This window comes from Balaenoptera ricei, chromosome 3 (assembly GCF_028023285.1).
Source record: "Balaenoptera ricei isolate mBalRic1 chromosome 3, mBalRic1.hap2, whole genome shotgun sequence".
Lineage (NCBI taxonomy): Eukaryota > Metazoa > Chordata > Mammalia > Artiodactyla > Balaenopteridae > Balaenoptera > Balaenoptera ricei.
The window spans coordinates 177,130,439-177,147,381 of record NC_082641.1 but is presented as its reverse complement, the minus strand read 5'-3'; positions in this window follow the sequence as shown (position 1 = coordinate 177,147,381).

Below are 16,943 nucleotides of genomic sequence, written 5' to 3'. Positions count from 1 at the left end.
CATAGGGACTTCCCTGGTGGCGCAGTGGTTAAGAATCTGCCTGCCAGCGCAGGGGACACGGGTTTGAGCCCTGGTCTGGGAAGATCCCACGTGCCACGGAGCAACTAAGCCCATGTGCCACAACTACTGAGCCTGCGCTCTGGAGCCCGCGAGCCACAACTACTGAAGCCCACGCGCCTAGAGCCGGTGCTCCACAACAAGAGAAGCCACTGCAATGAGAAGCCCGTGCATGGCTCCGAAGGGTAGCCCCCGCTCACTCTGCCTGTGCGCAGCAAAGACCCAACACCGCCAAAAATAAATAAATGAATAAATAAAAAAATTTTTTTTAAATTTTTTAAAAATTAAAAAAAAAGAGTGTCATAAACATAATAAAGAAAATAAAGTCAAGTGATGTGATAGTGAGTGATGGGGTGGTGGTGGGGGATTCACTTTGGAAGGGAGGTAGCATTTGACCTAAGACACAGAGAATGAGAAGGGACCAGCCATGAAGATCTAGGAGGGAAGAGAGTACCAGGGAGCAAAAACAGCAAGTGCAAAGGCCCTGAGGCTGGAGAAAGGTCCGTGCAAAGGACAAAAATGTAGCTGGTGTGTCTGGAGGGCTGTGAGCAAGAGGAGAGGGGTCCAAGTTATTGGGAGGAAAATACAAAACAGCATTTATAGCATCTCAGCCCTGGGCCTGACGCACAGCCCACACTCAATAAATGTAACGATTGTTCTGACTGCATTCAAAGAGGTAGGAGCTGCCTTTGCTGCCTCAGAGGCTGAACTTTGGGAAGTTCCCTGGCCTTTAGGTGTGGCGGAGGCACAAGTGTCAGCCATGGGAGCCTCTCCGAGGCCTAGCTCAGGAACACCCTGCCTGGGAAGCCCTGACCAGTCGGTACATCATTCTTCCTCAAGTCCTCAAACACTGCCCGGAGGTCACCCACACCCACCTGCCAGGAACAGGGCTGGTGAGTCAGCACCCCTTCCCACTCTCCCAAGACGCCTCCGTCAGAGGTCAGTGACTCTTTTTCACACAATAGTGAAACTGAGGGAAGGAACAACCGAAAAGAAGAAGACAGAGAAGAAGGCGGAAGAGAAGAAGGAGGGGGAAGGGGAGAGGGTGGGGGAGTAAAGAGGGGGAGGAGGAGGATGGGAGAAGAAGAAGAGGAAGAAGAAAGAAAAGAAAGAAAGAAAGAAAGAAAGAAAGAAAGAAAGAAAGAAAGAAAGAAAGAAAGAAAGAGAGAGAGAGATAAAGAAAGAAAGAAAGAAAAAGAAAGGAAGGAAGGAAGAAAGAAAAAGAAAGGAAGGAAGGAAGGGAGGCAGGGAGGGAAGGAGGGAGGGAGGGAGGGAGGAAGCTTTGTTCAAAACTCATCTTTACCCAAAATACTTGTAGGTATTAACTATATTTAAAGCACACTGCGATGACTGATGATCAGTGCGGGGGTTTCATGGATGCTTGTGTCTACCAGGGACTTAAAATCCTGAATCATGGCCTTTGAGCTGGGTTCCTCCTTCCAGTGGGAAGCACCATGAACCCTAAGCCCCTGGTCTTGAGGCTGCACAAGGCTACTCTGCTTGATCAGAAAACATGACTGTAATTCTTTGCAAGTCTGTTAGGAAGTGGAATCCACTTCCCCAGACCTGGAATCTGGGCTGGTTGTGTGACTTTATGACTTGGTCTGACCAATAGAACGTGGTTGTACTATCTAATGTTCCACTAGCGAAATTATGGAGAGTTCCAGTTGCTCCATGATTTTGCCAACATTTGGTATCATCGGAAATTTCCTCTTTGGCCATTCTGGTGGGTGCGTTGTGGTACCTCATGGTGGTTTTAATCTGTGATGGCTGAGGACGCTGAGCATCTTTTCATGGGCTCACTGGCTATTCATCTGTTCTTTTGTTCTTAAGCATCTGATCACTGAGGACGCTGGGCATATTTTCATGGGCTCTTGGCTATTCATCTGTTCTTTTGCTCTGAAGCATCTGTCCAGTCTTTTGCACCTGAGATACCTTTTATGTCTCTAAATTCAGCCCATGCTTCAGGATCCTGTCTGTCCCCAAAAAGACTTACAGGAGAGTTTCTCAGCCTCAGCACTACTGATATTTGGGGCTGGCTCATTCTTTGCCATGGGGAGGGCGGTGTGCTGTCTTGTGCCTTGTAGGATGTTTAGCAGCACCCCTGGCCTCTACTCACTAGATGAGAGTAGCACCCCCCTCCACAGGGGTAACAATCAAAAACACCCCTAGATCTTGAACAATGTCCCCTGGGAGCAAAGTCACTCTGCAGTTAAGGACCACTGGCTCAGAGTGACCCATGCTTGAATTAAGTCCCTCTGGGTCTCCCTAGCTCTGAAATTTGGACACTACTGACAATGCCCCTCAGGGTGTGCTGAGGGTTTGGCACCATAGCCTCCCAGGTGCACCATCCAGGTACCCACTGGCTGCCCAATGGATCACCTCTGTTTTGTTAAGTATCATCTAGTTCCACATGTGAACTCAGCAGTGAATTCATGGAGCTGGATCCTGCCAGCAGAATCAGACCCTGAACATCCCAGAATTTGTGGTCCCAGCTCTTGCCCCCTGGGAGCCAGGGCCCCCGTCCAAGAAGATTGTTCCCACTCCAGACAGCTCTGGATCCCTCCATGGGAACCACTGGGAGGCCCGGAAGCTGCAGGGAGGAATTTCCTCCACTGCATCCTGGTTCTCTGAAGGCAAGTTTGGCTTGGGGGGTGGCCAGAGGGTTCAGAGTCAAGGCTGGGGAACAGAGGAAGTCACGGCCAGTCAAGTTCTTCCCTCAATCTGAGGGGGTCGGGAGATCCCTTAGCTCAGGAAAGGCTAGCTCTGAAGGCGCATGGGCACCATGCATGGACACACTCAGACCTGGGTACACACGCAGGCGTGTTGGGGACACATGTGTGTTCATGTGGGCACATGCGCAGACATGCTCAAGCATACATCTGTGCATTAGTAAGCACATAGGCAAGAATATGCTCCAAAACATGCATGCAAACACACACACCAACATGCTCAGGAGCATGTGGACACCCGTGTGATCACACACTCACAGATATGCTCCAACACACCAACATGGGCGCACACACAGGCGTGATCAGGTATGTGCATGTGCCTGTTGGGCAGATGTGCACAGATTCCTATGTGCAAGGTACACCCGTGTGGGATGGCACACAGGGACTCGTGTGGGCATGCACCTTAGCCTCGGGCCCACATACAGACGTGCGCAGCACATGCAGGTACATACATGGCACATGCAAATACATGCGGGACACATGCAGAGATGTGTTCAGACCCATGCACAGACCAAAACAGTGTCACCCACGTCCTGGTTGCTCATGCCACTACCCCCAGTGCCCAGCTGCATATACACTTGTCAGATTCAATCAACAAATGTCTACTGAGCACCTTGTGTATGGGGCGGGGGGTCTGTGCTCTGCTCTTGGGATCCAGTGGGGACTTAAAAAACAAGCTGGTCTTAACTATTTACAAAAGTCAAGACATGGAAGCAACCTAAAAGTCCAACGACAGATGAATAGCTAAAGAAGATGTGGGACATATATACAATGGAATACTACTCAGCCATAAAAAAGAATGAAATAATGCCATTTGCAGCAACATGGATGGACCTAGAGATTATCATACTAAGTGAAGTAAGTCAGAAAGAGAAAGGCAAATACCATATGATATCACTTATATGTGGAATCTAAAAAATAATACAAATAAACTTATATACAAAACAGAAACAAGGCTTCCCTGGTGGTGCAATTGTTAAGAATCCGCCTGCCAATGCAGGGGACACGGGTTCGAGCCCTGGTCCGGAAAGATCCCACATGCCATGGAGCAACTAAGGCTGTGCACCACAACTACTGAGCCTGTGCTCTAGAGCCCATGAGCCACAACTACTGAAGCCCACGCACCTAGAGCCTGTGCTCCACAACAAGAGAAGCCACCACAATGAGAAGCCCGCACACCGCAACTAAGAGTAGCCCCCACTCGCCGCAACTAGAGAAAGCCTGCGTGCAGCAAAGGAGACCCAGTACAGCCAAAAATAAATAAATAAAATAAGTAAATTTATTTTTTAAAAAAACCAGAAACAGGCTCACAGACGTAGAAAACAAACTTATGGTCACCAAAGGGGAAAAGGGGGAAGGATAAATTAGGAGTATGGGATTAACAGATACACACTATTATATATAAAATAATTAAGCAACAAGGATTTACTAGATAGCACAGGGAACTATACTCAATATCTTGGAATAACCCATAATGAAAAAGAATCAGAAAAAAAAAAAAATATATATATATATATATATCTGAATCGCTTTGCTGTACACCTGAAACTAACACAATATTGTAAATCAACTACATGTCAGTAAAAAAGAAAGAAAAACAAACAAAAAAACAAGCGGGTCTTGCCCTGCAGGAGTAGAGAGACCAGAGGGGAGCCCAAAGCTCAAATCCAGCCACCTGCCAAAATAGACTTGAAGGAGGGAGAAAAGTCTGGGGGACACGTGGATTCCCAGGGTTCCACAGATGTGGCAGGGTCGGGGCATGGCAGGAGACCCAAACTCCATTTGGGGAGTCAGGAAAGGTGATGTGGGAGCAAGACTTTGACAGATGGTGTGTTTCGCTGACACTCACACATGCCGCACTGGGGACACGTGCTTACACTGGAGGGCACACACAAGCTTGCATCCCCACCTCCCTCGCGCCCCTGCATTCCCCCACGCCCGCCCCACACGATATTTATCCCCAAAGTAAAGAGAAGCAGCCCGGAGGACTCACGTGGGGCGGGGGGGAGGGGGGGGGGACGACTCACAGAGAGGCAACTCCAGGCCTCTCCCCAGCCTCCATCTCGTGGGATCTCCCGCCTCCTCGGCGCCCCCAAGTCGGGGTCTCGGGAGTGTCTGGCACCCAACACGCTCACACTCAGGATCTGACATTCCTCGCAGCCAAAACTCTCAGGATCATCCTTGCGGCCACCAAACGTTCTTTCACCCCCCAACTGTCTGCCCTCCATCTTGAACTGTAGCCGACCTCAAATCTTACCACCCGCTCAGTCTTCAAAATATACCCAGAATCCAACCACTTCCTTTTCCCACGCTCCCTCACCTGGTCTGGCCCCAGCATCGCTCACCTGGACCCGTGCAGTCCCCTCAGCCCTCGACCCCGGCTCCCGCTCTCGCCCTCACAGTCTGTCCTCCCCGCAGCCGCCACCAGAGGGCGCCTGTGAGCCCCCGACTCAGGTCTCGTCCCTCCTCTGCCCACAGCCCTCCAGGGCTCCCACCTCCCTGGGGTAAAAGCCCAAGTCCTCCCCGTGGCCCACAAGGCCCTGCACGGCCTGCTCCTGTCCCCTCCCTGACCTCACCTCCTTCCTCTCTCCGCCTTGCTCACTCTGCTCCAGCCACAAAGGCCTCCTTGTTGTTCATCCAACAAGGCAGGCACAGCACTGCCCCAGGGCCTTTGCACGGGCTGTGCCCTCTGCACAGACAGCTCTTCTCCCTGATATTCAGTCTCACTCCCTTTACCTCCTTCAGTCTTCATGTCTGTTCTCTGTCCCCTGCCACTTGAAAGGTCACTCCAGACAAGGATGTCTGTGGGCTTCGTGCTCTGCTGGTGTCTCCGTTCCAAATGGTGTGGGTGCACAGTAGGTATTCCATAAATATCCCTTAAAGCTGAGTAAATGTTAGACATCATTGTTGCTGTTACTAACCTATCTACTTTCTGTCTTTCACTCCCCTGGGGATGAGGGCTTTCTCCTCCTTTCTTTTAACAAATGTTTACTGAGCACCTACTATGTGCCTAGCGGGCAAAGCAAATAGACAAAAATCCCTGCTCCCAAAAAACTTGCATTCAAGAAGGCAGAAGGCAGGTCAATGTGTGCAGAGCAAAAAATGATTTCAGATACAACAGAAACTAACACAACACTGTAAACCAACTATACTCCAAAAATGTTTTTTTAATTTATATATATATAATATATATATATATTATATGTATAATAGATTACTAATAAGAACCTGCTGTATAGCACAGGGAACTCTACTCAATACTCTGTAATGGGAAAATAATCTAAAAAAAAAAAAGAGTGGATATATGTATATGTATAACTGATTCACTTTGGGGTTTTTTGTTTGTTTTGTTTTTGTTTTGTTTTGTTTTGTTAATGTTTTCAATTTATTTTTTGGATGAAGGAACTAAATCATGCCGTAATAAAATGTAATAAAGCACCCAGTGAAGGTACAGAAGAGTATCTGCCAGCCTTAGAGCTGTGATAATCTGATTCACTTTGTTTACACCTGAAACTAACACAACATTGTAAATCAACTATATTCCAATAAAAAAAAATTTTAATTAAAAAAAATGTAAGTCAAATCTAAAGAGTGCAAAAAATATGATTTCAGAAAGTGGCAAGAAAATGTAGACAATAGAGAAGATAAAACAGGGAGGGAGTCTGGAGAGTGGGAGGGGGACAGGCAGAGTAGCTGCAAGAAGGGGAGGCGACCACTTTAAGTCAGGCTGGCGCTGTCATTTCAATTCCAGCTGTGATGGGCGAAGGCAGGAAGGAAGGAATGCCCACAGCAGAAACACCTGCTCCAGCACGCAAGACACACCCCCAGGGCGACGTGCACACACACGTGTCCAGATAACCAGCCCCCCAGCCCCTCACCGCAGACCTGGGCTTCTTTGACCCCTAGGTCCTTGAGGGCGTGGGAAGAGAGGTCCCCACGGCTGGGATGCCCCGCCCTTCCTCCAGGTTCCAAGACGCCCTGCCGTGGGCTCCCCCGGAAGGAAAAGGAAGAGCGTCAGCCCGGCGCAGCCTCTCCCTTGTCGGGTGGGCCAGCCACTGGGGTGGGGGAACTTCTTCCCAGCACTCTCCCTTCCAGGGTGACCAGAGGGGTTGCTGGAAAATTCCAAGCATGGGAAATAGAAACGGGCAAATGGCGGGAAGCAGGCAGGGACGTCACACCCATAGACTGGTGGGAAGTGAAGCCATGCGTCCCAAGTGCGGAGCCCCGGAGCCTCTCCCGGGGCCTGTGTGCTAGGGAAGCAGGCTGATATCCAGGAGGCATCCTCACTCCATACCCTCCCTCCATATCTACATCCAATCCAGCTCATTCTGCCTCCTGAATCCCCCTCAAAGCCACCCATTTCTCTCCCTCCTGTGCCCTGGCCAAGCAACCACCCTCTCCCCGCCCCTGCCACCGACCTGCTTTCCATCCTGCTGGTTGCACCCTCCCTCCATTCTGCCCCCACCCAGCCCCAGCCAAAGGGATTTCTTTCTAAAACAAACCCCAGACCTTGCCACCTGCCCCCAGCATAAATCCCCCCATGGCTCCCCATTGCCCTTGGAGCCAAGCCTAAACTCTTTCCAAACCCACGTCCTCCAACCCAGCACACCATGGCCTCTGTCTCTAGCATCCTTCGTTATAGCCTCTCCCCTTCGTGGTTCTGCTTGCAGCAGACAGGTGGAATCACTTTGGGTTCCCCTGCAGCTTTGTCACAGGGTCCCCCAGCCTCCCCCATCCTTCAAGGGTCTGCTGAGCGTCGCTTCCTGAGGATGGCTTCCTGGACTCCCAAGTCCAAGTTCACCTGGGCTCCCGCTAGAGCACAGGCCATATTGCTTTGTTCTTGCCTGTATCTCTGTCTCCCCAGCAGACTTGAGCTCTGCAGGGCAGGGGCCTCCCACACCTGGCACGATGTCTGGTTCAAAATAGATGCCTAACAGATAACACAAGATGTCCTGTACAGGGAGGTGGGTTTCAGGAGACTGGGCCAGGCAGGGGACAGCCTGCTGCTGTCCTAACCACTGTTCCATGGTTGAGAGGGATGGGTGGTTACTAGGCACTTACTAGTAATTCTTCATCGTTCACACGGAGGGTGGACCTAGGGGATCACTTTCTCTGCTCTCTTAGCCGAGATGAGCTTCATGGGCCAAAAAAAGAAACTTCCTCAGTGGTGCCCAGGGCAGAATCAGCATCTAAAAGTTCAAAGCTTAACTTTCCCTAGCAGGGGGGCTTGATTAACCCTGGTGTTGGGAAGCTCACTACCTCTCACCATTGATGACCCTAATCATGAGAAGGCAGGTTTTGGCAGCGTCTCTCCCCAGCCTCTGTGCACCCCACCCAGCAGTGGAGGATGGCCCTTGCCCCACCACAGACACACCTCAAGAGGCGGCTTGGGCTGGAAGAAGCCACAGAACTCATGTGTCCAGGTAACTAGCAGAGACAGGCAGGACTATCCATCTCAGGACTCATCTTACAATTGGAAGCATGTAAGGAAATGAGGCTGTGCTTCTGTGGGCATCTCGTTGTGAGAACGTTGGGTTCTTGGGTTATATTAAGATGTGGTTTTCCTGTTGGAGCTTCTCATGTCCTCTGTGGTTTCTCCGGGGGTTCAGCAGCAGGGGAAGGAGTTAGGTCCTCAGTAAGGAGTGGGCATGAGAAGGGGTCCAGCCTCCCCCTACCCCGTGTTGCTGTCTGAACTCAGAATCCAGCCCCCAGGGGGTCGGGGGTCACCCCAAATGGTCCCTGAGTAGGGTTGCCACAATTCACAAATAAAAATATAAGATGTCCGGGGACTTCCCTGGAGGTCCAGTGGTTAAGACTCCGCGCTTCCAATGCAGGAGGCACGGGTTCGATCCCTGCTGGGGGAGCTATTGTATAAGATCCCACATGCCACGCTGTGTGGCCAAAAATAAATAAATTATATATATATATATATATATATATATATATATATATATATATATATATAATGTCCAGTGGCCTCTACTTTATTTGGCAAGCCTGAGTATACAGGTATGTAGGGAGCCTCTCCTGCCTGAATAAACTATGTGCCCTGCATATAGGTAGGTCTATTTTTGTAAAGGGGTCAGGTACGGTTTTGCTTTAAAAATACAAATGGATTAAAGGCATTAATGAAATAAATAATCATACACACACACAGACAGGGTTTTGCCTGCTTTGCGTATACACACACAGACACACACACACACACACACAGGGTTATGTAGTTAAATGGGCACCAGAAGAGGACTCTTCCAACAGAGGGATCTGCAGGTGCAAAGGCCCTGAGGCGGGAAAGCTATTGGCAGAAATGGAGAGAAAACCTACCTGGTGCCTACGGTGTACCATATCCTGTTCTGAGTGCTTTATCTGCATCACCTCATCTAAACCTCTGTTAGAGAGGCGGGATTGCAGCACAGGCAGATGTAGGTGCTTGTTCACAGAGCAAGTCATTGGCAGAATCAGGAATTGAATCCAGACCCCACACTCTTAGCCCCTGCAGACCCTATCACCTCCATTTTCCATCCAGGGATACAGCAAAAGCTCCAAGAGCAACCATCCAAATTTTCTGATGTTACAAAATATAGACAACAAACTAGTAGTTACCAGTTGGGGAAGGGAAGGGGAAGGGGCAAGATAGTGGTAAGGGATTAAGAGGTACAAACTACTATGTATAAAATAAATAACCTGGGGCTTCCCTGGTGGCGCAGTGGTTAAGAATCCGCCTGCCAATGCAGGGAACACGGGTTCGAGCCCTGGTCCAGGAAGATCCCACATGCCACGGAGCAACTAAGCCCGTGTGCCATAACTACTGAGCCTGTGCTCTAGAGCCCGTGAGCCACAACTACTGAGCCCACGTGCCACAACTACTGAAGCCCGCGAGCCTGGAGCCCGTGCTCCACAATGGGAGGGGCCACCGTAGTGAGGGGCCTGCACACCGCAGCAAAGAGTGGCCCCCACTCGCTGCAGCTGGAGAGGGCCCTCGCGCAGCAACTAAGACCCAATGCAGCCAAAGATAAACAACTAAATAAATATTTTTAAAAATAAATAAATAAAATAAAATAAAATAATCTACAAGGATACATTGTACAGCACAGGGAATATAGACAATATTTTATAATAACTTTAAGTGGAGTATAATCTATAAAAATGTTGAATCCCTATGTTGTACACCTGAAACTAATATAATATTGTAAGTCAACTATACCTCAATTAAAAAAGGAAGGAAATCAACATTGGTAACAATGTAGGTATTAAATTTTTTTCTGATGTTATAAAGGGGCCCTAACACAATGAGAGACCACTACACACCAACTGGAATGTCTCAAATTAGTAAATGACAACACTAAGTGTTGACAAGGGCTTGGAGCAACCAGAACTCTCAAATGTTGCTGGTGGGAATGCAAAATGGTGAATTAATAACACTATTTTGTAAAACAGTTTACATCTTTCTTATAAAGGTAAATACACATTTACCATATGACTCCCAGCAATGCCATGTCTAGATATTGTCCCAAGAGAAATGAAAACTTGTCTTCACACAGAAACTTTGACATAAATATTTATTGTGACATTATTCATAACTGCCAACAACTAGATACAATTTAAGTGACCTTCAATGGGTGAATGGATAAACAAACAGTGGTATATATCATACAGTGGAGTACTTCTCAGAGACAGAAAGGAATCACTGATACACACAACGACCTGGATGAATCTTGAATGCATGAGTGGAAAAGGTCAGACTCAAGGCTAAAAAACTGAATGATTCCATTTATATAATAGTCTGGAAAAGACAAAACTATAGGGTCAGAGAAGAAATCAGTGATTTTCAGGGCTAGGGAAAGAGAATGCCTACCAAACTCCCAATCCATCCCTCTCCCACACCCACCCGCCCTTGGCAACCACACATCTGTTCTCTATCTGACTCCATTTTTAATGAGACTTCTGTTTATTAATTTTCCAATGGGCAGCCTCAGCTGTGATTGTTTATGGTCTATACATGTTAGAGGAAGAGTAACTAAACATATGATAGATGTGCCAGTACCCTTTTCTCTGCATCTCTGTCAGCAGTAGGTGTTATCACTTTTTAATGTTTTTTTATCACTTTTAAAATATTTTAGGACAATTGATTGAAAATTTTTTGTTCAGTTTTAGAAAATATCAGATTTTCCATATCATGGACAAGTTAAACCTGTAGGATTTCACAAATTTTCTGATTTCCACCACAATTTAACTACAATAAGATGATAATTAAATACATGTTTTTCCCTCTTTTTGGTTGTTGTTTTTGCCCCTCACTTGGGTGTGAAGTGATAGCTCATTGTTACTGAAATTTGCACTCTCTGGGCTCCCGGGCATTATATTTTCTCATGTACTTTGGCTCTTGGGTCTGAGAAGTACCTGTTCACATCCTTTCTAAATTTTCTGTTCATGTTCTTTGTCTTTCTCTTATCAATGTGTAGAAACTCTTTATATTTATATATGAAAGTCCTAACCCTTCTCAGACGACTAATTGATTTTTACTTATTGGTTTTGTTTATAATATCAATTTCCTAAAATTTTGTAGGTTTATATATAATCATATATTTCTTTCATTTATGCCTTCCAAGTTTCCTGTCTTAGTTTAAAAAACAAAACAAAACAAAAAAACAGTTTTTAACCCTAAGTTGTAAAAGTAGCTTTGAAGTTCATTCTACCACATGTGTTGGGTTTCTTGTTTTTGGTTTTTTTTTAAATATTTAGTTATTTGGCTGCGCCAGGTCCTAGTTGTGGCTCAAAGAATCTTCTTTGCTGCCTGTGGGATCTTTAGTTTTGGCGTGCATGTAGGATCTAGTTCCCAGACGAGGGATCGAACCTGGGCCCCCTGCATTGGGAGCATGGAGTCTTAACCACTGGACCACCAGGGAAGTCCCTGGGTTTTGTTTTGTTTTTACATTTTATCTTTAGCCCTTCTGGAATTTTTTTTTTTTTTTCTGCAGCACAGAAGTATTTCACTCAATCACATTTCTATGAACAGTGGGAGAAAGAAAGGTAAACCTAAGGTCCACCTGTGTTCCATACCCATGTCCCTCACTAACTCAGCCATGGTCTGGCCCCTCGGCCTCAGGTGTTCTATCCCTGGTCTGGTTTTTCCTTTTTAATCTCTCTGTGGTCTTAGCTCAGCCAGAGAAGCCCCGGGGAAACACTGCCTTCTATTGGCTATCAAAGTGATAGCACCTACATCCTGAAGAAAAAGCCATCTCTTAAAGCTAAAAGCAGGATCTGTTCACATGCCTGGGCTTAAAACTCTCCAGCAGCAGATACCAAAAGGATTGAAACTAAGGACTCAAACAGGTATTTGTACACCCATGTTCACAGCAGCATTATCACAGTAGCCAAAAGGTGGAAACAACTCAAGCGTCCATTGACGGATGAATGAATAAACAAAATGTGGTCCATACACACATGGAATATTATTCAGCCTTTAAAAGGAAGGAAATCCTGACACACGCTACGACAGGATGAAACTTTTTCTTTTGGCTGAGTTGGGTCTTCGTTGCTGTGCGCAGGCTTTCTCTAGTTGTGGCGAGCAGGGGCTACTCTTCGTTGCAGTGCACGGGCTTCTCATTGTGGTGGCTTCTCTTGTTGCAGAGCATGGGCTCTAGGCACGCGGGCTTCAGTAGTTGTGGCGCGCGGGCTCAGTAGTTGTGATACACGGGCTTAGTTGCTCTGTGGCATGTGGGATCTTCCCAGACCAGAGATCAAACCTGTGTCCCCTGCATTGGCAGGCAGATTCTCAACCACTGCACCACCAGGGAAGTCCCAGCGTGATGATACTTGAGGACATGAAGCTCAGTGAAATAAACCAGACACAAAAGGACAAATTCCTCTTATATGAGGTCCCTAGAGGAGTCAAATCCATAGAGACAGAAAGTAGGACGGTGGGGGACTTCCCCTTCCAATGCAGGGGGTATGGGTTCGATCCCTGATTGGGGAGCTAAGATCCCACATGCCTCACAGCCAAAAAACCAAAACATAAAACGGAAGCAATATTGTAACAAATTCAATGAAGACTTTTTAAAGAAAATGGTCCACATCAAAAAAAATCTTAAAAAAAAATAAGAAAGATAGTAGAATGGTGGGGGCCAGGGGCTGGGGGAGGGGATGGAGAGTCAGTGTTTCATGGGGACAGAGTTTCAGTTTGGGGAGATGAGAAGGTTCTGGGGGTGTATGGTGAGGATGGTTGCCCAACAATGGGAAGGAACTTGATGCCACTGAGCTGTGCACTTAAAAATGGTTAGCCTGGTAAATCTTACATTATGTATATTTCACCACCAAGGAAAGCAGGAAAGGGTAGCACAGGCGGGGAGGGGGGTGCGGGGGGGAGCCTCGTGGAGGTGAGACGGGGTAGTGGGTGGGGAGAGGGGAGCCAGGGGCACACGGCTGAGGGGTCAGCATCCAGGAGGCCAGTGGGAACCTCAGCATGGAGGCGATGGGTCATGGGGTTGGAGACTGAGAGTCTACAACATTCTCAAGCACTTGGGCCGTAAGAGGGAGGAGTAGGACAGAGCGGCAGGGAGAGGGCAGTGGAGTCAGAGGAGAAGCCTGAGTGAGTTTAAATTCTGCAGGAGGGGGAGCCCAGGAAGAGAAGAGTACGAAGAGAGATGGAGAGAAAACCAAGGTACAGGAGAGAGAGACAGCAAGAGAACGAAAGAGGAGGAAAGACAGTGATAAAGGTGAAGTGAGACAGAGAAAGATGGACAGAGGCAGGGAGCAGCCCCTCCTGGGCGTACGATCCTGACCCCACCTTCCCCCAACGCCGCCCTGTGACGGTGTCTGTGTGGGTCTCTGGGGCTCTCGCATCCTCTGCCCATTCGGTGCTTGCTTAAACCCCTCCAATGGTGCCCATCCATCACACCTACAATCTGGGCTCCCAAGGTCCTGAAGGTCTGAGCCCCGCCAGCCTCACCGCCTCTGTCTCCACCAGCATCTCCCAGCCACGCTGGCCTCCCCCTATTCCTCAAACACATCAGTCTCAGAACTGCCTCCTAGCCTTTGTCCCTGCAGTTCCTGCCACCCGGAATGCCCTTTCCCCAGACCTTCATTTATACGCCTGGCTCCTGGGCACTCAGGTCTCAGCTCCCATGGCCTTCCCTGACGCCCTTCCCCCTGTCCCCAGCTAAAGCAGCCGCCACCCCCACCCAATCTCTGTCACATCACGATGTTTACTTCCTGTCACAGCAGTTAACAACATCTGAAGTTACCTTGTGGGTCTGTTTCCTGGTTCACAGTTTGCTTTCCCAATGAACCGTGAGCTTCCCCAGAACAGGGGCTGCTTCTGTCTTTTTCACCATAATCCCACACCTACAAAAGTGCCCAGCATACAGTAGGCGCTCAATCAATGCGTGCTGCATTAAACAAATAATCAACTGGTTGCAGGATGTGTCGTGCATGAAAATCTGTATGCCTTCGTGTCTCCTCGGTTCCAGGTGTATCTTGCATTTGCACGTTTCTGTGGACAGTCGTGTGTGGGTCCCAGACGACGAGCACGGGGTTCTGGGTCAGCGAGGGTTTGTGTTGAAGGCCCCTGGGTCTGTGTACTTGTGGCTTTTATGTGGGGGTGGGGAGGAGGGGGGGTTGTGTCACAAGACAACCAGTGTGTCCGTGTCTCCACGTGTGTTCTCACAGGTGCCCAGCATCTGCCCTTGTGTGCATGTATGTGTGTGTGAGTCATTATGTGGCCCCATGTATGTCTAGGGGTGTGCATTCTGTGTGTATGTCCTCGTGTCCATCCTGGGTGTCCGCGTGATGGCACGTGCTCACGTGTGACCATGTGTGCATGAGCACAGTGGTCTGTGTTAATATCTCCTTGCCTGCCCCTCTCTGGATGCATCTCTGCAGGTTCATGTTTCCAGGAGTCCAGGAACCTGCTGTGCCTGTGTGTGTCTCTGGTGTCCTGTGGAGGGGGGGGCTCCTGCATTCATGTATGAGGTGTCACACGTGCAGGTGCAGTGGTGCACTAGTAAATGGCGAACAGCTGGCTCTCAAGCGCAGGACGCTGATTTGCCCATTTGCATGGTGTAAATACCCTCACTGTGTTCAACTTCAAAGTACCAATGTGATGTCACCAAATACAGAATTGCAGGGCTTCCCTGGTGGCGCAGTGGTTGAGAATCTGCCTGCCAATGCAGGGGACGCAGGTTCGAGCCCTGGTCTGGGAAGATCCCACATGCTGCGGAGCAACTAGGCCCGTGAGCCACAGGCCTGCGCGTCTGGAGCCTGTGCTCCGCAACAAGAGAGGCCGTGATAGTGAGAGGCCCGCGCACCGCAGTGAAGAGTGGCCCCCGCTTGCCGCAACTAGAGAAAGCCCTTGCACAGAAACAAAGACCCAACACAGCCAAAAATAAATAAATAAATAAAAAGATGAGTTTAAAAAAAAAAAAAAACAAACTTACTGTGCAAACTGCAGATCTGCTTCCTAGGAGAATTAGTCATGACTTCACTTCAGATGATGGTGAGATTGTCATGTCTTTCATTACTTCACTCACTTGGTCATCATCCTCAAGATGACCAGGAATGAGGGGGAAAAAATAAATACAGAATTGCAAAGACACAGTCCAGTAAACAAATATATATCTTGATAGATAGATGATAGATAGATCTATATAGACATATAGATATGGAATAGTGTATAACGCCTTTATATACTATTTCCATCAAGCAGTTTCAGTAGATATAAATAACCACAAGAGCATGAGTAAGACAACATAATAAAGGCCATATATGACAAACCCACAGCCAACATCGTTCTCAATGGTGAAAAACTGAAACCATTTCCTCTAAGATCAGGAACAAGACAAGGCTGTCCACTCTCACCACTATTATTCAACATAGTTTTGGAAGTTTTAGCCACAACAGTCAGAGAAGAAAAAGAAATAAAAGGAATCCAAATCAGAAGGAAGAAGTAAAGCTGTCACTGTTTGCAGATGACATGATACGATACGTAGAGAATCCTAAAGATGCTACCAGAAAACTACTAGAGCTAATCAGTGAATTTGGTAAAGTAGCAGGATACAAAATTAATGCACAGAAATCTCTTGCATTCCTATACACTAATGATGAAAAATCTGAAAGAGAAATTAAGGAAACACTCCCATTTACCATTGCAACAAAAAGAATAAAATACCTAGGAATAAACCTACCTAAGGAGACAAAAGACCCGTATGCAGAAAACTATGACACTGATGAAAGAAATAAAAGATGATGCAAACAGATGGAGAGATATACCATGTTCTTGGATTGGAAGAATCAACATTGTGAAAATGACTATACTACCCAAAGCAATCTACCGATTCAATGCAATCCCTATCAAACTACCAATGGCATTTTTCACAGAACTAGAACAAAAAATTTCACAATTTGTATGGAAACACAAAAGACCCCGAATGGCCGAAGCAATCCTGAGAAAGAAAAGCAGAGCTGGAGGAATCAGGCTCCTGGACTTCAGACTATACTACAAAGCTACAGCAATCAAGACAGTATGGTACTGGCACAAAAACAGAACTATAGATCAATGGAACAGGATAGAAAGCCCAGAGATAAACCCACACACAAATGGTCACCTTATTTTTGATAAAGGAGACAAGAATATACAATGGAGAAAAGACAGCCTCTTCAATAAGTGGTGCTGGGAAAACTGGACAGCTACATGTAAAAGAATGAAATTAGAACACTCCCTAACACCGTACACAAAAGTAAACTCAAAATGGATTAAAGACCTAAATGTAAGGTCGAGACACTATAAAACTCTCAGAGGAAAACATAGGCAGGACACTCTATGACATAAATCACAGCATGATCCTTTTTGACCCACCTCCTAGAGAAATGGAAATAAAAACAAAATAAACAAATGGGACCTAATGAAATTTAAAAGCTTTTGCACAGCAGAGGAAAACATAAACAAGACGAAAAGACAACCCCCAGAATGGAAGAAAATATTTGCAAATGAAGCAACTGACAGAGGATTAATCTCCAAAATTTACAAGCAGCTCATGCAGCTCAATATCAAAGAAACAAACAATCCAATCCAAAAATGGGCAAATGACCTAAATAGACATTTCTCCAAAGAAGATATACAGATTGCCAACAAACACATGAAAGGATGCTCAACATCAC